Raw genomic sequence first — 23,041 nt, forward strand, 5'->3', positions numbered from 1 at the left:
GACCTTGGGGTTCTGGCCTTTGGCAAGTTCATCATATAAAGCAGGATTTTCCCTGAAAAAATCAAAGGGGTAACCCGTAATTAGCTGCATAAATAATTGTGAAAAACAAGGCTAAACTATTCATTACTTCCGGAGTACAAAACAATCTACACGGTGTTCTCAATTAGTGAGACATTCCCTTTTTGTTAGGTGGGTGGAGATAAGGACTAGCCTACATTTTGTATGTTCCACCGTGTTTTCTGGCTGTTAGACACTGGTTTTCGCCGTTGAGGTCATTGGAGGTTGCGGCTCGTGGTCGCTGGAGGTAGGTTTTGCAGTCGAAGTCGAGGTTGCTCGGGTCTTGACGGAGATGGAGCCTTGGCCTCGAGATGGTCTGTGATGGGACTCGTTCTTAACTCGGTGTAATTAACTTGGTGCGATTCGGTGACATGATTCAGTGGGTGAATCAATGGGCTACTCGGGTGACTTGTTACCAGTTATTGAATGGTTGTTTCCTTTTTCTTTTTCAGATCGTAGCTTTCTGCCTCAATTTGGAGGATTGTTCTTCTTGTTTTGTTAGGCCTCCGTTTGGAGGTCGTTCTTTTTTGGTTTGTCCTACCCACATGCAGGCTTTCTTCCGGGACTTTCTCATTCCTTTGGGGGCTGTGGAGAGTGTTTTGAGGTGATGAAAATAAGTTTTCGGAGTGGTGACAATTCCGTGACGCATGATGTAACCCAGAATGCAGTGGGATGCATACTTTGCTTGTATCTTCCTATGTACTGTGATGTTATTTTTTTTCCCTCTAAATAGTACGTAAAAAAAATACTCGCAAAGAAGATTAAATTAAAATACATGCATTAGAGATCATACTTGGATACCATCTACAAAACATTTGACGTGACATGAAGGGTTCTTCTTGAGCTGATTAGTGTCACATAAGGATGAACAAAAATTAAATCACATAAGATGCCTTATCAAGCGATGTCTAATTGTTGTCATTGATGTCTTATCCAGCATATCTAGATGCCTTATCAACCAATATCTTGCAAGTGGAGCGGAGTGGAGTGCAGCCACTACAAAAAAATGAGCGATAGTGTCAAAACAGTTGTCACTGAGCTGTTACTAAAAATGTGTTACTAAAAATTTATAGTGATAGCTATCTGTCATGCACTATAGGTGAAAAGGTGTCATTATAAATTTTTAGTATAGTGGTAACTGTTTTGTCACTATCGCTCATTTTTTTTTGTAGTGAGTTGGTGCCTTTCTTATATTCTCATGCACATAGGCAGGGTTCGATTTTCGTAAGCACCCTGCATCCCTCTCAAGTCCCCTATTAGAGTAGAGATTATGATTAACGATTGGCAAAAATAAAAAACAATATCAACCAATATCTAATTATTGTTGTACACTAATCACAAAAAATGCCTTATCAAGCAATATTATATTGTTGTCGTCACACTATTACTGAAAAATAAAATACCTCCTAAATTTTCGGTGTACTAATGTTAGGGCCCATAGTTTGACCAATATGAATATAGAGTTGAACTATACATTCAAAAGCATCTTGTATCTGGTGTTCAAGTTAAAAATTTTACGAGTCGAATGAGGCTATATAACTGCAGGTGATTAATAATTATAAAAATTTGTAATAACTCAAGGGGGTGATATGTAATAAAGCCTTATCTCATAAAGCAGAAAATGCAGAATGTACACTAGCAGAATATATTGGAATTTTACCAGTTCAGTAGGATAACAGTACGCAAGAATGGAACTAAGGGATTTAGTAGCAGCAGCCGCCACGATAAAAATTTTAGAAATTACAATTATTATATGTACAAAAAAAATTATTTCCAACATATGCAGTCTCGCCACCGCTACATTTTTTTTGTTTTGTTTGATTTTGCTAACCTCTGCCCACTAGGCGGAGGATAATATACACATACTTCCAAACAAGTTCGGATATCAATGCATATTTCACGAATATTAATACACTTTCACAAATATCAATACACTTTTCTCAGATATCAATGCACATTTTTATCTATTATCCTACCCATTTGGACGGATTTTAGCATATTCCTTTTTTGTTATATATTAGTCCTAAATCTTCTACATTTTTTTTCAAGAAATGAGACCCAAAAAAGTATTTTAAAACTAAATTCAATGGGCCAAAGTGAAATAATATAAAATATAAGGTATAATTAAGGAAAAAAAACTCCACTTTAACCCTAAACAACTTAACCTAAAAAATTAAAGTTACTCTTTTTTCGTACTCTTTGTGCAAATAACAAATAGTATTTACTATAGTGTTTTTGTTATGTTATTTTAATTTTTTTGTAGAGTCGATGACTATTAATATTATAATTCATCATTTTATTTTTTTAATATATATTTCGCCACTGTTAGGATAAAATTTTGGTTCTGTCCAGTACTCTAAAATTAAGAGAATTAAAGATCTCTTTAGCGTACGTACTCGAATTTCTTCTTCTTGAAGTGAGCGAAACCGGTTTTGACCCTCTCCACCGGATTGAACGCCTTGGCAGCGGTCCCCTCTAGCTCCGCCGTTAATTGCTTGATCTTTGTGGCCGCAACCCCCTCTAGCCCATGTTTTTCACTGCCACAGACACGTAAAAACCAGAACACCCGTCAGTGAACTTGCAGTCCCAATGGGACCCACTGGGATAAAGAAATGGGGAGAAATTATTTAAGGGCCCACTTTCTATTATACTTGCACCACCACGTAACGGTGCCAGGACCATTGAATAATGTTTCAAAATGTAGATAAAGGATTGATCGATTTTCGTTCCTCTAAATTTCAAGGACAAAAATTGAATGAAGTAATTAAATCTTTATTAGCTCACTTCTTGTAAGAACTGTTAAAATAATATACTAAACAAATTAAACGGTTCCGATCATTAATACAAAACACCGAAATAGTGTACCCATAGTTAGGAGTAATTATTCTATGCCCCTGGAGGTTTCATGTGGTAGTGTTCTAAACTTTTCTATCCCACAAATGTGTAGTGGATGAAGAATTTGGAGTATCATGAGGCGCCATGGCGGTGGCCCAAGAGGCATTCAATAATTTTCCATAGTTGGGCTCATCTTGGATCCATTCGTACCATTTTTAACCAAAATGACCAAAGAGGACAGCATTTATGGCATAAGTCCTAAAAAAAATTTAAGGAGTTTTCCGCAAAAAGTCTTTACTAAGGTGAATCCCGCGCATTCAAAATGTTTTGGTTGGTCAGAATTTGAAAAAAAAATCCGAAGAAAAGTTTAACTTTTTCCAAAAAAGTTCTTTTAAAATTCGGACAATTAATTACCAAGATGAACGGATGAGATCGTCTACCTCTGTAAAAAACTTATCCAAGATGAGATCATTTACCTCTGTAAAAAAACTTGTTCATGACCCCATCGTGAATAAGTATCTGCTTGAACTAATACACTAATGATACATGAGATTACATAATAATATTTGTAACATATGCTTAAAAATTAAGTTTTTTTTTTTTTTGGGATAAAATACTAGTATCCCCACTACAAGCAAATTGTGAAAAAATAAACTACTTTGAGAAAATACATAATTATGTCCCAGATCATAAGAGTGACTCAACATCTCCATGCTCAATAATGTTAGATTTTATATTATCATGTGATCTGTCAGAGCATCTCCGACAACAATTTAATTTTCAAGACGAGGAGATTTTAACGATTTATCAAACCAAGCAATAAAATAGGAAGTAAAAATAAAAGGAGTCACGCCTAGCTATTCTAAATACTTGACTTATGTAGACGTAATGACGATTATAGTTGGATGAATTCGTCTGCATGCATGTTTTTTTTTTTTTTTTTATCAGAGTCTGCATGCATGCTTGGCACAGTTTTTTTTGTTACTTATAATAAATTTTAAAAGCCTACCGTTTATTTTTCACGGGTGAACTTGTAAATTTACATAGTAGAAACAAAAAGGATACTAAGGTTACGTTCTTGTAAATTTATAAGTCTGAAACTTATTTCAGTATTTTTTATTGTTCATAACTTTTTATCTAGTTTTTCGTCGTACTTTTTGGAGTTAATCGTACGTCGCAACGAGACGAATAAAAAAAGTATAAAAATAAGGACAGATGTTGAAAAACTTCAAATAAGATGACACTTTAGACAAATAAAACAGCTATTTGATAATTTTTTTCATCTTTAGTGAATTTTTTTTTTGCTTTTGATTAAATTTTGTATTTATTAGACTGCTCTCCTCGAGAATATTGATGACTAATCTAAAAAATTCACGCAAATCTAACAAAAATTCAAAAAAAAAAAGGATAAAACACACAAACGAAGAAATTGTGAAGTTTACAAGAACCCACTCTAAATTATTTTCCGGACAAAGGGTATGAAGAACATTAATTTGTAAAAAACATTAATTTGTAAAAAAGTGATAGGTACAAAAAAATTGTACCCGAAAATTACTCGGAGTATATTTTTAGAGGTAGTTATGATCGTTAATAGACTATTATTAGCAGTAAGAAACCCCTGTCCTGGGTGATTTCCGAATATATATTTTTTGTACCTAGCATTTTCGTTACCAAAAATGTTTGTGTTTCTCTGAGAGAGAGAGAGAGAGAGAGAGAGAGAGAGAGAGAGAGAAGCTTCTCGAGTCCAGCAGTGGCTTCCTTATATGAATTCGTCACATTCGTCCCCATGTCCTCTTTCTGCATTTCACCAAAAAAAAAAAAAACTCTATTAAACCAGAAGAAAAACCTTAATTTATCTTCAATCTAAATTTTGTCTATCCATTTAATTACCCTACGATCGAAATTAGCTGAACACACCAAGTTGTTGGATATCGGCAACCAAGCTGCTAGGTAACGTTGGGTATCGGTTAAAAAGTTGTTGGGTAATGGCAACCAAGTTGCTGGGTATCGACTAAAAAGTTGTTGGGTAACGGCAACCAAGTTGTCGGGCAATATGCTGGGTATCGGCAAACAAGTTGTCGGAAAACGCTGGGTATCGGTTAAAATGTTGCTGGGTAACGGCAACCAAGTTGTCGGGTAACGCTTGATATTGGCTAAAAAGTTGCTGGGTAACGGCAACCAAGTTGTCGGGTAATGTTGGATATCGGTTAAAAAGTTGCGGAGTAACGACAATCAAGTTGTCGTGTAACACTGAATATTGGCTAAAAATTAGTTGGGTAATGGTAACCAAGTTGCTCTCATGTGTGTGTGTGAGTGTGTGTGTGTGTGTGTGTGTGTGTATATATATATATATATATATATATATATATATATATATATATATATATATATATATATATATATGTGCGTGAGTGAGTGTGTGTACATGTGTGCGTGACTTGTGAAAGGATTTCGTCAAACCGTAAATTTCTCTCTAAATTCTCTCCCAATTCACACATTGACCTCAGTTTTGCATGATTCAAACATCTCAAACAAAAATTAAGTAACAAAACAAAATCAGAAAAATGGACCTAATGAACGGCTCCAATTCAGCTGCGAGCAGTTTTGCTCCTACAAACTCAGAAAACACATACCCATCGATATTCGTTAGAGTTCATTTTTTAAAGAGTTTCATAAATAATTATTTTAAATTTATGAATTTTTTTTTATATTTTCATGGAATCCGAAATAGAGCTCACACAATGTACGGTAACCCATGCAATGGACCAAGTTCATGTCCTAGACTTTTCAACTCAACCAAAAAGAAGCACCGATTAGATCCCATAAAAAATATATATACTTATTTAGACAAGTAGAACAGGACCTAAGAATACATATTTTTGAAAATACACATGCCATTTGTTGAGATGACTATCGATATATCTCACTCTGTTTCACATGATTTTTTATCAAGCAACAAATTCCATATCGACAATCTTATAAATGGAAGTTTGGATCATCGAAACGAAGCACTAACAGACCCCATCCTCCTACTTAACAAATTTATGAGGGAGAAAATGAGCATGAGAAATTTGATTTGCTAATTGGATAAGAGAAAAATAGAGGGGATAGAAGCTGACCTTGGGCTGTATTTGTTCCAAATTGGGAAAACTTTTGACTTCGGGTGCCATAATTATACCAATTGCAGTAAGGTGGTGGGCTCCGGTACGACCATGGAATCCAGCAATGACCCCACCTTCTATTGGAATGGACACAGAAGAAGCACCCACTCTCAAACCAAAAGGCCCATATTTGTTCAAATTTATATCAAAACAGAGAGATACGATTAACACTTCTCCAAAGTTGTAACACCCTTTTTAATTGAGGTGCTTAAATGTTATATTTAATAACTTAAAAGGCTAAAGTGCAATTTTTTTTTTTAAAATTGGTGCATGTGTGCCGTGTGTTTGTGTGAGGTGGTGTGTGTGTGTGTCATCAAAAGGGAAAGAAAAAAAAACAGAAAGGAAACCCATCTTGTTCCAACGTGAGAGAGAGAAAGAGAGAGAGAGAGAGAGATCAGCCGGTGGAGAAGAAGAAGAAAGAAGGAAAGAAAGGAGGAAATAGGTATGGTCAAATTGAAGCCATGAGAGAGGGTTTTTGAACTTGAAGTTGAGTTTATTCCTGAAAATTCGTGTATAGTATGATTATGCATAACTGTGTTGAACCCAATTGAATCCGTCCAGTTTTTGATGAATATTTCTTGTCGACTTTCTGATCATGTTATTTTCTGGTAATTTTACTGGAGATGCCTCTGTGAGTGTAGTTTATGCTGTAAAAATTTCAGAATTTTCTGAATAGTATGGAAAAAGATAAAAATATTGAACCGGACTGCAGTCAGATTCGCGTCTGTGCTGACAGCCCCGACACATGTTGGAAAAACGGGCATAACTTCTTGCTCGGGTATCGGTTTTAGGCACCGTTTCTTGATTCCGAAACTAGACTTGTATATCTTTCTGAATCTGTAAAGATTGTGCCTTAGTTTGGTCTGAGCAAATTCAGTTTTGGTTCCGAAGTTAATAGTTTGGTGATTCTGAAATTCTGGGCAGGTTTTATAGCTGTGTTCTTCATCAGTTTTCTCATAGTTGAATATGCTTACTGACTATGGATGCTGTTGAGTCTTAAACCTTGATCAGTTGGTGTTGTTTTGGCGTTGGAAATATTGGAAAAGATTAAGTGTGTGATTTTTAATGAGCATTCGATCGCAGACTGTTCTGCTGGGTCTGTAGTTTCTGTTTTAGACGTGTAATTTCAATTGAGCATATCTTAGTCATTCGGAGTCCAATTTGGGTAAATTTTATATCTAGATTGATGTACTAGAAGCCTTCTTGCTAGTGGTGGTGGTCTTGTAGTATTCTTTGAAACCTATAGAATTCTATATTCAGAAATCGATCAGTGGTTCTGTTGATAATGTGTGAAATTGTGGAATTCTTGGTTTTGGGTACGAATTGGTGAATTTACTTTTGTTCGGCAATTACTAAATAGTTGAATTGATGCAGAACATTGTTAATGCATTTGTTAAAGCCTTAAAAGTATTTCTATACTAAAATGTTTGGCTTGTGGATAGGTAACGAGTCGGTGAATCAAGGAGCACCGAAACCATAGTTGTACTTTCTTTTGGAGTACGAGGTGAGTGTTTGATTCATTGATGTTATTCTATATTGAATTAAACTTGAATGTTGGCTTAGTGCCCGGTGATTGGCTTTATGCCATATGGCTTTATGCCTTAAACTATTGGCTGTGTGCCCGGTGATTGGCTTAATGCCTTAAATAATTGGTTGTGTGCCCGGTGTTGCTTTTAATTGCTTGGTTCACTGTTTGACTGGTTGAGATATATCTTTTAGCTGTACCTTTAATATGGAATTGCATCCATGTCTCATAACACTCCTGGATTTCATTTTGGAATCCAGTTTTGCAGGCGTTGTAGATATCCACTGCTGATCATCGTGGGGTTGTACGCTCGCTTAGGGTAGCATGTCGGGAAGGCTGGACTAGTTTTGGCAAAATTTTGTAGATAGGGATGTAGTTGCAGCCTATGTTCATATTTGGTTTATTGTATAGTTTAATGCTTTCTTAAGACTTCCGCTGTGTTGTAAGAACGTTAAGTTTTGCGTTATCAATAAAATGGTTGTTGACTAATTTAGTTGCTAAAACTTGAGTTATAGAAATGGGTTGGTGGTTGATGTTGCACCCTCACGTCGGTTTGGGCTCATTTGAGTGCTGGCCCGGGGTGGGGTGTGACAAAAGTACTCTTCGTATGTCAAGCTTATGGACGAGAGTTGCTCTATTAAACTGTCAAGGCAGAACTAAACAAGTGCAAGTATAAACTAATCTTTTGTTGGGATGCATGAACAATAGAAACAAAAATCATCTGGAATTATTGTACTCCATCCGTCCCAAATTGCTTGTCTCTTTTGAGGAATCCAAATTATTAATTATAGTACAACAGTAGAATTGCTTTATACTTGACTTTTTTATATTGCCCCTACTTTATAGTACAACTAGTTTTAAGAAATGGTAAAGAAAGAGAAAGGGCAAAGCGAGAATCACTTAAAAATCTATTGATCATTTGTGGAAAGTGGACATTTATTTTGGAATATCCCAAAATAGAAAGAGAGATCACCAGTTTTTTTTTTGTTTGATCGGCAAGAACCAGCAGTTTAGGACAGATGGAGTAACTTTTGGTTAAACAATTCACTAGCCTATATATTCATCTCGACAATAAAGATTCAAAAAAAAGTTATAAAAAATTGCTATCGCCCACAAAGGAAAGTGCACAAATTCGGACAAGGAAATGTTTGGAACCGTCCAACATTTTGGGACACATGTGCATCGAATAGATCCAAATACATCCCTATCCGAGTATGTGATTAAGCTAATTAAAGAGGGTCACACCTTTTTAAATACTGGATTTTCGTAAGCACCGGTACCACCAAATTTCACGGAGCTTCCTATATTTTTGCCATCGTAGCTTTTACTTTCGAATAAAATTGAATGGACAACGTGTCCATAATGGATAGTTATCTGCATTATAGGCCCTTCGGCCTTGTAAGCCCAACCTACACCACCTTTCCCTCCTCATGGCCCTAAAGATATCAATCCTTCTTCACTTCTAATCTCGGCCTGCAAATTCACACAATTTATTACAACCTTTTTTTTCAAAAAAGGAAAAAATATTCACTTTCATTGGCACATTATATATATATATATATATATATATATATATATATATATATATATATATATATATATGGGGTGACAAATTAAATCTAAACCCATTAATCAACCCAAACCCACACATTAAAAAATAGACCCAACCCAGCCCATTTATTAGTTGGGTCAAAATGGGTCGAACCCATCTAATCCATTTAGTAATTGGGTCTTAAATAGGTCTTAATGGGTTAACTTAAATGACCCAATAAGTCATGAACATAACCTATCAAAGAAAAATAGAAAAACACAATATAAATTGAAATTAGCCCTTCTCGATCTCGAGAAATTTTTGGATGCCGAGTGGGTACCATGTCACCCGGCTGACGTGGTACCGAGCAGCCACATTCGAGCCGTTCAAAAGTGTGTTGGACGACCCAAATTAAACCACTCTCTCACCTCTCACTCCATCACTTTCTCTCTCCAAATCTGAGCCGTCCAAAACTGAAATGGACGGCCTGGATGCATCGAACGAGCACCACGTGGTACACGCTCGGCACTGAAATTTTTTTCATCGATCTCATTGTTCCTCCTCTCAACTCCGACAGAGAATTTGCCTGCTAATTAATTGATAGCATCCAGTATTAATTGTTTGAAATAATCCGAAGGGAAGGTCAGTGTAACTACCTCTGCTAATTGATTTGTTATCATACCCCTGCTATTTGCACTTTTAATTTTTCTACTGCATGGCCAAGTTGAGTTTTGTAGTGTTCGAGCTTGGCCCTTTTATTAAACGAGAATAAAACTCAAGCTCGAGCTCAAACGAGCCGAGCCCATACAAACGAGCCGAACTTTTGCCAGCTGAGCTAAGTTTTGAAGTGTTGATCTCAACTTGTTTAGAAAACGAGTCAAAAACTCATGCTTAAGCTCAGCTCGGTTACTAAAGAGTCGAGTCGAGCCACTAGTTGCTCAGCTCGGTTCATTTTTGAAAAGTTTTTTTTTGTTTTCGAAGGAAACTTTTGGAGTTGGCAATAGTCATTCTTTTTTTTTTTGATCTAGTCAATTCATTCGAATCATTTTTTACGAGATGCTAAAATTTCAGCAGAATCTCCATTCGGTTCAGTAATTTTAGTATACAGGGGTATTTGGTCATTTTAGTATATAGGTGTATTATGGTAATTTTAATATATAAGGGTAATTTGGTCATTAAAATGTATAAGGGTAATATGGTCATTCTAGTGTATATGGGTATTTTGTAATTGGTTGGGTTAATGAGCAGATCGGGTTTGATTTCAAATAAATGGGTTGGATTGGGTATGGGCAATTGGGCTCATAACGAATTGAGTATAAATCGGTCAATAACCCATTAAAAATTCAACCCACTAATAACTTATCTAATTTGGCCTAAACCCGCCCATTTGACACATCTGAATTGCCCCTGAAGAGCATCAGTTTAGTGTCCCTCTTTTTGTCATTGTATCAATTTTTCATCTTCCCAAATTGCCCCTGAATTGAATTGGTTATACTCTCTCAAACCTAAGGACATGAAAGTTAAATGCTCGATAACCACCCCACCCAAGTTATAATAAAAAAAAATTTAAAAAAATGAAGACAGAATCACGTTCTAAACTGCAGAATGCAGAGTTTCATACTTCCACGGAACTCTGCAGTTTTTTCCTCAAATGGAGACAACACTTCTCTCTTCACCGAACTGAAAGTGGGAAAACTAAATCATCCAAGAAAACGAGAATTTTTTTTTTTTTTTTTTGACAAAAGTGAGAGGTACTGCATTGATAAAGCCCAACCACACTTACACAATAAAATTCATTACAGATAACTTCAATAAAGTCAAATTAATCATCTAACTGATACATAATGAAAAAGAATGAAGCGATTGATGTCTTTCATCCCAATCCAGGCATCGCCTGACACACTTTCTGCTGAGTGAAAAATTCATATATCCTACAGCAGTCTCAAAAAGAGATACTATGTACATTACTAGCCAAGAAAAAAAGACAACAAAAACCCAAACAATTAGATGAACTTTGACCAGAATGAATAAATTAATGAATTTCTAGCAAACTACCAATAGATGCATATTAATCTTCTCGAGCCCGAATAGTAAAAAAATCGGCCAAATGCGAACTTTATTATTCTCAATAGGAGAGACAAAACTCCCACAAGGAAAGATAAAATTCTCCCAGATTTTGTTCTAAATCCAACCGTTCAAAAATCGTCGAACGAATCGCAACCCTCACTGCCTCCACCGCTACTGCCACAAGGGTTCCGGTGATCATTATATGCAGGCAAAAGACTCCGGTGACAGCTGAGCCTGCCGAACAGAGAGGGTTAGATATGAGAGAAGAGAAAATGAAAAGAAAAAAATCATAGGGAAGAGAGAAGAAAGAGGAGAGTGGAGAAGGGAGAGCGGATGGAGGAGGAGCCCGGGGGAGGAGGGAGAGAGGCGCCTCCCCCACCCCCGGCAGAAAAGCTAGGCGGCTGTGATTTCTCAAAATCGCCAAAGAACTCTCAAAACCGTAGATGATTTTGGGGTAACGAACAAATTTTCATTGCAACGGTTAAACATAGAAGATGAGAGGACTATTCGGATCTGCGCCCATGTAAGTATGGTCATAAATATTTAAGGTTGACAAGTATTGTGACGAATAACTTGAATATTCCGTCTTCTAAAGTCGTTGAGGCATCGAATTGTGGGCTAAAAGATGTACTATAAATTTTCCATACCAATTGCAAGCCAATTTTTTTCCTCAGTTTGTCCAACTTTAACCATTACCACAGTGATATAAATCTTTCATCAAAATTTGCTTCTCTGTTTTCTCTAGATATCTAAGAAAGGTTTTAAATTTGATCTCGATGACAATTAGGTTATTTTCTACTAATTAAAATCATCTCTACTTATCTTTTGTAGATATTTGAATGGGCTAAGAGAGAAATCAATTACTGTTTTTCATTCTTTCTTTTATTCTGCATCATTTCATTTGCTTTTTATTTGCATCGGTTAGTTCATTAAACTCAACTTGCATACACATAACGTGTGTCCAGCCTCTAGTATGTATATATTATGAGAGAGAGAGAGAGAGAGAGAGAGAGAGAGAGAGAGAGAGAGAGAGATAAGGGTTGGAAATTGTTTACCATGGGAACTCTAGGACTCCCTTGGTGCCTATTCGGATAAATACAACCGCGTAAAGAGTCCGAAGGGTTGAATACTGGTGGTGGGGATGAGCGTTGGTGGTCGTAGAGTTTCTATCTGGCCGGGTCGGCGAAACTCTGGTCCAACAGATTTGAAGAAGGTCGTGATTTTAAAGAATTACCATAGCTTGGGACTTGTACGGAATATGGAAACCCACAGCGTATTTCTCTTCTGATTTTGCCGGAGTACGAGATTCAGGCACCGGAATCGTCTTCCTGAAGAGCTTGATGGCTGGATCTTTGGTCGTGATTTGAAACGAATGTACTTGAAAATTGTTGGCGATGGTGAAGGAATTGCTATATACGGTGGGGAGGATTTGGAGGAGGGAAGAGCAAGTACAAAAAGGCTTTTGAATTTTTTTGGAGTAAACAGATGGGTGGGTTTCCCTCCCATTTTATACCAAGAGAGCTAATTAGTCATTTATGATCCCTTTGAGAGTTCCAACTTTTTTAAGAAGACATATGATTGTATTTTTATCCAAGTCAATTGACATAATTTTCTTTGTTGTCCCCCTATTCTCTGCTTACTTAGAGCATCCGCACGAAACTCATTATTCATAATTTTTCGCTAGGTTGGGAAGGTAAACTCCAAAACTTCCCCTACATCAGTCTCGTTTCTCTATCGCCAACATTTGAAAAATGAACAGTTCCTTGTTTTTCTTAACGAGCCATTGTTCATGGGTTAAAGAGTATTTTACTTATTTCTAGTGTAGTTCCCACTGGAAGTGATAGAAAGTTACCTTGAAATTTGTTGACAGTTTTTCCTTGCATAAATATATTTAAAAATATGATTAAAAAATTTAAGGAAATTCTAATCGTAAGGAAGATTTGCAGGGAACCATGTAAGGAAAAACACGTTATTGAGCCTTGAAGGTACCTCTTGTGACCATGGATCTTTGCATATATTGAATATATCATGAGGTGTTTCTTTGTGTCGCTTGAATCTCATGCTCTCTTCTATTTGTACACACTCTCTTGGGGCTTGGTCCTTTTGGTGCCTAAGGGTGCTTGATTCTATTCTTGGTTGAATTCTACTTGTCTTGATCTTAGATTGACCAAATGGTTGAGGTTTACCTTTAGATGCTTTCCCCCATTGATTCTAATCGAGTGACCGCCTAGGGATTAGTGTGAAAGCTTCCCTTGGAGCACAAAAGAGTGAGATCTTTCTTTTTCGTCTTTCCATTTTCTGTCTTATAAAAAAAAAAAAAGGGAAAAAGAAAATCCAAACAAAATAGAAATCGACAAAAAAAAAAAAAGAAGAAGAAGAAAAATTGTCATTATAGTCTTGGGGTTGTTGCTCTTGTGCACCTCCGTTTCTTATGCATTTTTAGTTCTAGTCTCTTGGGGTTGATGCTCTAGTGCACCCCCACTTCTTATGTGATCTCACATCAAGGGCGAATGGCTATCTAATCATTGCACCATCTTAGGTGTGTGTGTCTTTTGAGTCCATAAGAATGAGAAATGGGATTTGTGCGTGAAGTCTTTAGGTCCAATCGTCTTATGGTTTGACTTCTTTCATCAAATTTGTGTGAATTCCTCACGGAAATCGTTTGGGGTATCCCTTGGCACTTATAAGGGTCTTGCACCACCCTCACGGAGTACACTTGTTCACCATGATAGTCTAGAGCATGAGATTCTCTTGACAAATGATTTGCTTAATGATATGTTCTTGATATGCTTTGCTCTATGCTATCTCATTGGTGTCTTTGAGTTTGAATGCCCATTTATTGAGAAATTCCTCACCTTGTGCTTTGGTATGATATCTTGAGAATTAATACTTTGTGTTTGCTTGTTTTTGTGTGCCTTATGAATGCTTGTGTGTTCATTTTTGTGTGGGCATTTAGTGAGGGGGAGTTCTCATTTGGTAAGTATTTAAGCTTGAAGTGAGAGGGAGTTCTCATTTTTTTGTTCTTGGGCATGATGCTAGGACTATTCAACTTTGGTGCAAAAACAGGGTGCTTGCATGCTTGATTGTTCATTTTAAGAGGTGCTTTGCGTAAGGGGGAGTATATTGCTTTTTAATTCTTCATATGAATATTTTTCTCCTGCTCCTGTATCCTCGAATGCCCAGATGGACAAAATTTTGAATCAAGGGATTCTTGTTTGGTTGCATGTGCTTCATCATTGTCGTGTCATTTCTTTCACATATATATAATTTAATCCTACTTTGTGAATCCATTCAGTGAGGGGGAGTCTTACTTTAGTGCCTCAGATTTTTTCGTGCACACACCTGTTACTTTAGTGCTTCTCTTGGCATCTTTTAGCACCGTCTTTCATCCTCATATATAGATTTCTTTTTGCACACTTTGATATTTGAGATGATGAGATTCTCTTGTCAAATGGTATAGCTCAAGATCTCTCATGTTATTCATTGGAAATGCTTCCAAGGGCGTCTTCACTTTTTATTGCTTATTTGTAATATTTTCCATATATTGTGCATGGGTGGCCATGTGTCTTTAGGAATTTTCATCGCATGTCTTAAAATGATCTCTTGATTTAAAAATAAAAATAAAAATTTCATCTCAAGAATTGTGTCAGTTTCCTTTCGATCGGCATCCATAAGTCAATTGCACTAAGTTCACTCCTCACTTTAATTTGATAAGTCAAGTGCTTGAAATTTAATTTGAAACGATGGTGTGATTCCTGATTTGCTCATAATATGCATGGTTCTTAGGTTGTGCTTTGTGTCTTCAATGCTTGGTTGCTTGAGTGCTTATTTGAGTTGGCATTGCGCAAGGGGGAGTATTTATTCGTTATGCCGCTTGATATTGTGCTTTCATGGCTAACGGTTTCTTTTGGATTTTTGTCTCTGTATTGTGTTGAGATGTGATGACAATTTAAGAGTCGCAGTAAAATGACCCGAAAGGTTTTGGGTCCCGCCCAACGCAGGTTTTAGCGTTTTTTAGGGTTTTCTAGTATTAGCTTGCTTGCACATATAAAAGCAAAGCTAGGGCTGCCTCTTTTTTGTAACTCTGGCATATTTTCATCATAGTGAAACACTCCAGCACCCCGTGGACGTACAATTAAGCAATCAGCTTAAGTCGGAACCACGTAATCTCTGTGTCTTGTTCTTTTCTTACTTTATATTGTTTTCTGTTCTTGGTTTATTTTTCGATTGTGTGCATTTGTTTGTGGGCTTGGACGATCGAATCCCCAACAACTGGTATCAGAGCTCCAGGTTAGGAGGTCAAGGGTTTACACAATGGCTGAAGAAAAATACAAGATCGAGAAGTTCAATGGTACAAACTATGCTTTCTGGAGATGCAGATGGAGGATATTTTGTATCAGAAGGATCTATATCATCTGATCAGTGGCACAAAACCAGAAAGCATAAAGCAAGCAGATTGGGATATTTTGGATCGCAAAGCTTTGGGGACTGTGCGATTGAGCCTCGCGCCGTCGGTTGTGTCGAATATTGCCAAAGAAAAGACTACAGCAGATTTGTTTAAAGCCCTAGAAAAGATGTACGAGAAACCTTCTGCGATGAACAAGGTATATCTTATGAAAAAGTTGTTTAACCTAAAGATGCCTGAAAACTCTATTGTTGCTGAACATCTGAATGAATTTAATACGGTCACGAATCAGTTAGAATCCGTGGGTATTAATTTTGATGATGAGATTAGAGCTCTTGTTCTACTATCGAGTTTGTCAGAAAGTTGGAATGGACTTGTCGTGGCAGTGAGTAATTCCTCCGGGTCTGCAACAATTAAATTAGAGGATGTTACTGGATTGATATTAGGAGAAGAGGCTAGGAGGAGAGCATCGGGTGAGGATGTTGCTTCGGGTTCAGCACTTAGTACAGAGGACAGAGGCAGGTCTGCAAATAGGGGAGGCAATAAGGGCAAAGGAAGAGAGGGTTCCAAGAACAGGGGCAGGAGTAAATCTCGTAATAGAGAAGTGAAACCTGAAGGTTGTTGGAACTGTGGTCAGTTGGGGCATTGGAAGTGAGACTGTAAGGCACCACCGAAAAAGCAGCAGAACGGGAATAATCAGGGGGGTAAGAATACTGTAAATGTTTCTGAGGAATCAGATAATGAAGCCTTGATTTGTTCGCTGGATTCTCGCGATGAGTCTTGGATTGTAGACTCGGGAGCCTCATTCCATGCTACTTCACGCATGGATGTGCTACAGAATTATGTGCAGGGAAACTTTGGAAAAATTTATCTGGGTGATGATGAAGCTTGCAACATAATTGGGAAAGGGGATGTGTATATGACTCAGACAGACAGGACAGTACTGAAATTGAAGGATGTTAGACATGTGCCTAGTCTAACAAGGAATCTTATTTCGGTGGGTCAATTGTCAGAGGGTGGAGTGGTCACATCGTTTACATCAGACGCTTGGAAGATGAGCAAAGGGGCACTGGTTGTGGCGCGCGGTAAAAAGGAAGGAACCCTGTATGTATCTTCGGGTACTTACTGTAGCATCGCAGTGGGAGCATCAGTGGTTAATTGTACTACATGGCATCGTAGGCTGGGTCACATGAGCGAAAAGGGGATGAAAGTAATGTTGTCAAAAGGGAAATTGCCAGGTTGTAAGTCGTTGGACTTGGACTTCTGTGAGGATTGCATCTTCGGGAAACAGAGGAAAGTTAGCTTTACAAAGGTGGCAAAGACTCTAAAATCAGAGAAGTTGGAGCTGGTTCATACAGACGTGTGAGGACCATCTCAGGTATCTTCTCTTGGTGGCTCACGTTATTTTGTTACTTTCATTGATGATGCTACTAGAAAATTATGGGTTTATTTTCTCAAGCGTAAATCTGATGTGTTTGGTGTTTTCAAGAATTGGAAAGCATTAGTTGAGAATGAAACAGGAAAGAAATTGAAGTGTCTGAAATTTGATAATGGCGGCGAGTATTGTGATGGTGAGTTTGAGGCTTACTGTGCTGCAAATGGGATTCGAAGGTTGAAAACGATCCCAAAGAAGCCAAGGCAGAATGGAGTTGCTGAGCGCATAAATAGGACGATCCTAGAGCGCGCAAGGAGCATGAGGTTACATGCTGGGTTACCTAAGCAATTCTGGGCTGACGCAGTAAATACAACGACGTATTTGATCAACAGGCGACCTTCAGTTCCTTTGAACAATGGATTGCCGGAGGAGACTTGGTCAGGTAAAGAGGTAAATTTATCTCATTTACGAGTATTTGGTTGCATGGCCTATATGCATATTGAATCGAGTGATAGGGGTAAACTTGATGCTAAGTCTCGAAAGTGCGTGTTCATAGGCTATGGTACTGATAGCTATGGGTATAGGCTATATGATTTTGAAAATCAGAAAACACGCAGGAGTATGGATGTGGTATTTAATGAGTCTGTTTTGTATAGAAATAGACAGAATCAACCCGATGAGGCTAAAGAAAATTCAGACTTTGTAGAGTTTGAGGGGATCCCTAACAGTAATGTCTTACAGCCTCAGGATATTAATATACAACCTACTCCACAGGCAGATCCACAAACTCCTCCACTCAGGAGGTCTACACGTACCGTTAAACCACCAATGCGTTATTCTCTCACTTTACACTATTTGTTGTTAACTGATAGTGATGAACCAGAATGTTTTAAGGAATCATTGCAGGTGGAGACCAGGGGAGAGTGGGAGCGAGCAATGGATGATGAGATGGATTCTCTCTCATCAAACCAGACTTGGGACTTGGTTCAGTTTCCCAAGGGGAAGAGAGCTTTGCACAACAAATGGGTATACAGGCTTAAGGAAGAATCTGATGGGAGCAAACGGTACAAGGCGAGGTTGGTAGTAAAGGGTTTTGAGCAGCAACCAGGTATTGACTACACCGAAATCTTTTCTGCTGTGGTAAAGATTTGTACTATCAGATGTGTCCTTAATATTGTGGTTGTTGAGAACTTGCACTTAGAGTAGTTAGATGTTAAAACTGCTTTCCTTCATGGGGATTTGGAGGAGGATATTTATATGCATCAGCCAAAGGGTTTTGTTGTCAATGGAAAAGAGGATCAGGTATGTAAGCTTCGAAAGAGTCTGTATGTTACGACCTAGAATTTTATTTAATTTATTAACTATTTTGGCCATTATTTAATTGGGTATTATGGTTGGGTCCCGATTAATTATTTTTGTGTACAATGGGTACAATTGTTGTTATTATAACTACAAGGGTATGAGCTTAATTAACCATAGTAATTTAGTTTTACCTTAGTTAGAATTTCTGAAATTTTGTTTAACTAGATAGCTATAATTGTGGGTGTTTGTGATTAGTGGGTAGTTTTATGAAGTTATTCATTAGGAGATATTTTCACGGAGTAAGGTTTTTATTTGGAGAGAACGTGAGTCAGTGAAAGTCATTATATTGGACTAGGGTTGTTGATTTTGAGAGAGAGAAGTTGCAACAGTTGAAGTTGAGAGCAGCAATCAAGGGTTTCGGAGTGGTCTTCTTTGGATTCTCTGAGGTAATTAGTTTTCATCTACTGCGTTTTCTAATCTGCCGCTTCACAAAGCCATCAAGTCTTTCAATTGGGCTCTAGTTTTTAATCAACTTATTGTTTGTACGATGGTGTGTACGTCGGAAACATCATGTGGTGTGGCAGTTTGTGATGATCTAAGATTGTAATAATCTGAGAAGGGATTTCGATGTTGCTCAAGGTATTGGAGAGAGTTCTTTGTTTAATAGTTTTGTTACTCAATGCGATTGTAGTTTCTGGGTAGACGGCTTTGGACTGTTATGAGTGCAAGTGCTTTATACATATTTTATTGGTAACAAAGGTGATTATTTGGAAGGGGTAATAGGTGGTTTCCTGATATTGTTCTTGGAAAAAGATCTCGTTGGGTGTTCGTGGGTGGACCTTTGGTGGCTACTGTTAGGCTTAGGAAACTTAGGAATATTTAGGTTGTGATAATTTTATAGCAGTAGTTTTTCTAGCTTTGTATTGTCTGTATATTATGTTTAAATTACTTAGTTATTCGAATGTTTTACTTTTACAGGATAGTCCCGTTTTGCGTGATTCGAGTTTCATTACTTTTTGGACCCAGGTGAGTGGTTAAGCATGTTACGTACTTGCGAACTTCCCCGTATCCCTTAAATTATTGTTTTAGAAAATTAATGATTGAAATTGGGAACATGTATTTATTTTATTTGGGTCTTGAAATTGGCATGCGGATTGGTGAAACTATTTATTGTTTGGATAATCTTTTGGTGAGAATTTTGTGGATATTGTTGGGAACATATTTTGGAAGTCCAGGGAAATTAATCCTCTGTGTGCGGGTGACTCTGGCCATTAGGGAAGAAACCGGATTAAGCCGGTGACCCTAATGCTCAACGGTTGTTATTGACCGGATCATTCTTAGGGAAAAGTTCCACGGGCTGCCTACTCGTGGTGACCCTAAGATTCGATATTGGATCCAATTATGAGACATTTATACACTGGCATTTGGTTCTATCGATATTGGTTGTGGTTCCCCATTGTTGTTGGAGATTGGTTTGTGATCACCATTGAGATTTATTGGTAAATGATTTATGGCCAAATTTGTTCGTTTGATGCACACCTTTGTATGCCAAAATATGTTAACGTGATAATCTATTTTTAGCCAAGTTTTAGAACATTATTATTATACATGCTTTTACTACTCACTGAGCTCGTCAGCTGACGGATTTATTCCAATTTCATTTTCAGGCAAGTTGGGCAGTTAGGAGGACTCTGGCGGCATCTCGGGGATTTCATTTGTTGACCTCCTTAGGGTGTCTCATCTTTTTATTATTATTATTATTTTTTGTTTTAATAATCGCTTCCGCATTCGAAACATTTGTCAAAAAAAAAAAATGGATTCTTTTTATTTTGGTTGGATCAGTGGATGTTGGTTGTTTCATGGGATGTTTGTGCCCCATGCTTTCTTTTGTTGAACTTTAATGGTTGGAGTTGTTTTTAATAAAAAAAAAGTGGATGGCTGTTTAGTAGTTCTTTGCTTTGGAATTTAATTAAATTTCTTTTTAGGCTGCATGTTCTACGAGTTTGGGTCTTGTGGTTCATGGCCGGTCACTTCTCATTTTGGGGTGTGACAATTGTGGTATCAGAGCCTAAGTTTAAAAAAAAAAAAAAATTTTTTTTTCTAACATTTTCATCTAGTGGAGGTCCGAGTCCCCAGAGTTCATTAGATTGTTGCATACTTATTTATTGGTTATTGCCTTATATATATTGCCCTATATTTATGTCTAGATTGTTCTCTGGTAAAATTCAGGAGATGGATCGTCCACGTCGTAGCACTAGGTCGACATACGCAGCTCATGCAGCTCGTGGCCGCGGTCAGGCAGCTGTTGCAGCTCGTGGTCGCGGACAGGCCACTCCTACAGCTCGTGGTCGCGGACAGGCCACTCCTGAAGCTCGTAGTCGTGGTCGGGCCGCTCCTTTACCTCGTGGTCGTGGTAGCACCAATTTTGTAGGTCGTGGCCGAGGTGGTGTTATTGAGCCCGAAATTAATGCTAATGCAGTTGAAACAGAAAATGATGAAGAACTAGATGACCCCATTGAGGATCCAGCAGACCCTATCACAGAAATTATTGCCAATGCTGGTACACCTACAGGTTCAGTTGACCCAGTAGCTGCTGTTCAAGCCTTCCAGACTTTTATGGGAATATTTGCAGGGCATCAGGCTCAAGTGGCACCAGGAAATGCTACGAGGTCTTTGACATTGGACAAAGGCAATACTTTTGATAGATTTCTAAAGACTAATCCACCGCTTTTTATGGGGACTGATAAGCCATCAGATGCTGAGGCCTGGCTATTGCAAATGGAAAAGATCTTTGATGTGTTGGGTTGTTCCGAGGCCCAAAAGGTGTCTTTTGCAGCATACAAGCTACAGGGGGGAGCTGAACATTGGTGGCGATCAGCAAAGCAGCATTACAAAGACAAGCAGGATGAATTAGTGTGGACCAAATTCAAGAAGGACTTTGAGGAGAAGTACATTCCTCCAGCAATCAAAGATCAAATGCGGATGGAGTTTTTGAATTTAAGGCAGGGAAATATGTCAGTAGGGGAGTATCAACTGAAATTCGATGAATTATCTAGGTTTGCAGGGGGTTTAGTGGAGAAAGAAACAGATAAGGTGTGGCATTTTCAGAGGGGACTTCAGCCCGAGATTCGTGGAAGGGTTTCTTTGCTTAACACTAAGACTCTACCAAAACTTGTGACTAGAGCACTTACAGCAGAGACTGACTTAGCAGATGAAAAGAGGAGTACGGAAAATCATGCCAAGAGATTCAGGCCAGGACAAGGTAGTGGAGGTGATTTCACTGCAAGAAATGTACGTCCAGCAACTCAGACTAATGAAGGGTTGGGACAGGCATCTAGGCCATGTTTTAGGTGCGGCAAGCCACACGCGGCACTTTATCGTTGTGATGGATCAGTGCGAGTATGTTTCAGTTGTGGGCAACCTGGTCATACCTCCACCCATTGTAGAGCCTGGAGTGATGGAAGGAATCAGATACCTCAGGCTCAGAGGCAGCAAGTGCGTGGAGGTGGGCATAATCAGCAGCGACAGTTTAATAATCAGGGAAATCATAGGCAGCAAGCTCGAAATGGGGGTCAAGGACAGAGAAATGTGACAGAGGGACGTGTGTATGCATTGACTCAGAAGCAGGCTAAGGATGCGCCATCTGTGGTGCAAGGTACTCTTTCTATTTCGAATGTACCAGCTCGAGTTTTGTTTGATTCTGGTTCTACCCATTCCTTTGCTGCTCCTAGATATTTGTACCAATTACCTAATGTTGTTGAGGCATTAGAAGTATGTGTTGTGGTGAGTACTCCGGTAGGGAAAACAGTGACATTGGATAAGGTGTCTAAGTCTTGTGATGTAGAGGTAGATGGTAGGATCTTACCCATAGACTTAATTTCATTGGAGATGCATGACTTTGATGTTATCCTGGGGATGGATTGGTTGTCGAAATACCATGCTACTATTGACTGCAATCAAAAGAGGGTTATTTTTACCATGCCAGGTCAGTCAGAGTTTAGCTTGCAAGGGGACTGGGATGTGTCATCGTTCAGTTTTATTTCATCTCTTCAGGCAAGTCGATTATTGAAAAAGGGGTGTTTTGGTTACTTAGCTTATGTGACGAGTGGGGAGCAATCTACACAAAAATTGGAGGAGTTGCCTATAGTGAAGGATTTTTCCGACATCTTTCCAGAGGATCTGCCTGGTCTTCCTCCAGATCGTGAGGTTGAGTTCACGATAGATCTTGTTCCTGGTACAGTGCCTATTTCTAAAGCTCCTTATAGAATGGCACCAGCAGAGTTGAGAGAGTTGCAAGTGCAGTTGCAGGAATTACTTGATAAGGGATTTATTCGGCCTAGTGTGTCACCGTGGGGAGCTCCTGTTTTATTTGTGAAAAAGAAGGATGGTACTATGCGGTTGTGCATTGACTATAGGGAGTTGAATAAGGTTACAGTTAAGAATAGATATCCATTACCGCGTATAGATGACTTGTTTGATCAGTTGCAAGGGGCTCAAGTGTTTTCTAAGATTGATTTAAGGTCTGGTTACCATCAGTTAAAGGTGAGAGAGGTGGACATTATGAAAACAGCTTTTAGAACTCGTTATGGGCATTATGAGTTCTTAGTGATGCCATTTGGTCTAACTAATGCGCCAGCAGCATTTATGGATATGATGAATAGAGTCTTCAAACCTCAGCTTGATCATTTTGTGGTGGTGTTTATAGATGATATTTTGATCTATTCTAAGAGTAGGGAGGAACATGATGAGCATTTGAGGATAGTCTTTCAGATTCTTAGAGAGA

At 38.2% G+C, this 23,041-nt stretch overlaps 1 protein-coding gene and 1 long non-coding RNA gene across 2 annotated transcripts in view; one reads left to right on the forward strand and one right to left on the reverse strand.

Annotated features, from left to right (window-relative positions):
* The window catches only part of LOC131310257 (uncharacterized), a 235,973-nt gene that overhangs the window by 56,725 nt on the left and 156,207 nt on the right, over positions 1–23,041 (reverse strand). The window lies entirely within an intron of this gene.
* Positions 6,384–8,065, forward strand: LOC131310275 (uncharacterized). Its single transcript, XR_009195164.1, has 3 exons — positions 6,384–6,495; positions 7,496–7,557; positions 7,839–8,065. It is a non-coding gene; the product is annotated as an uncharacterized LOC131310275 (long non-coding RNA).

The sequence above is a fragment of the Rhododendron vialii genome, chromosome 12a, assembly GCF_030253575.1.
Source record: "Rhododendron vialii isolate Sample 1 chromosome 12a, ASM3025357v1".
Taxonomy (NCBI): Eukaryota; Viridiplantae; Streptophyta; class Magnoliopsida; order Ericales; family Ericaceae; genus Rhododendron; species Rhododendron vialii.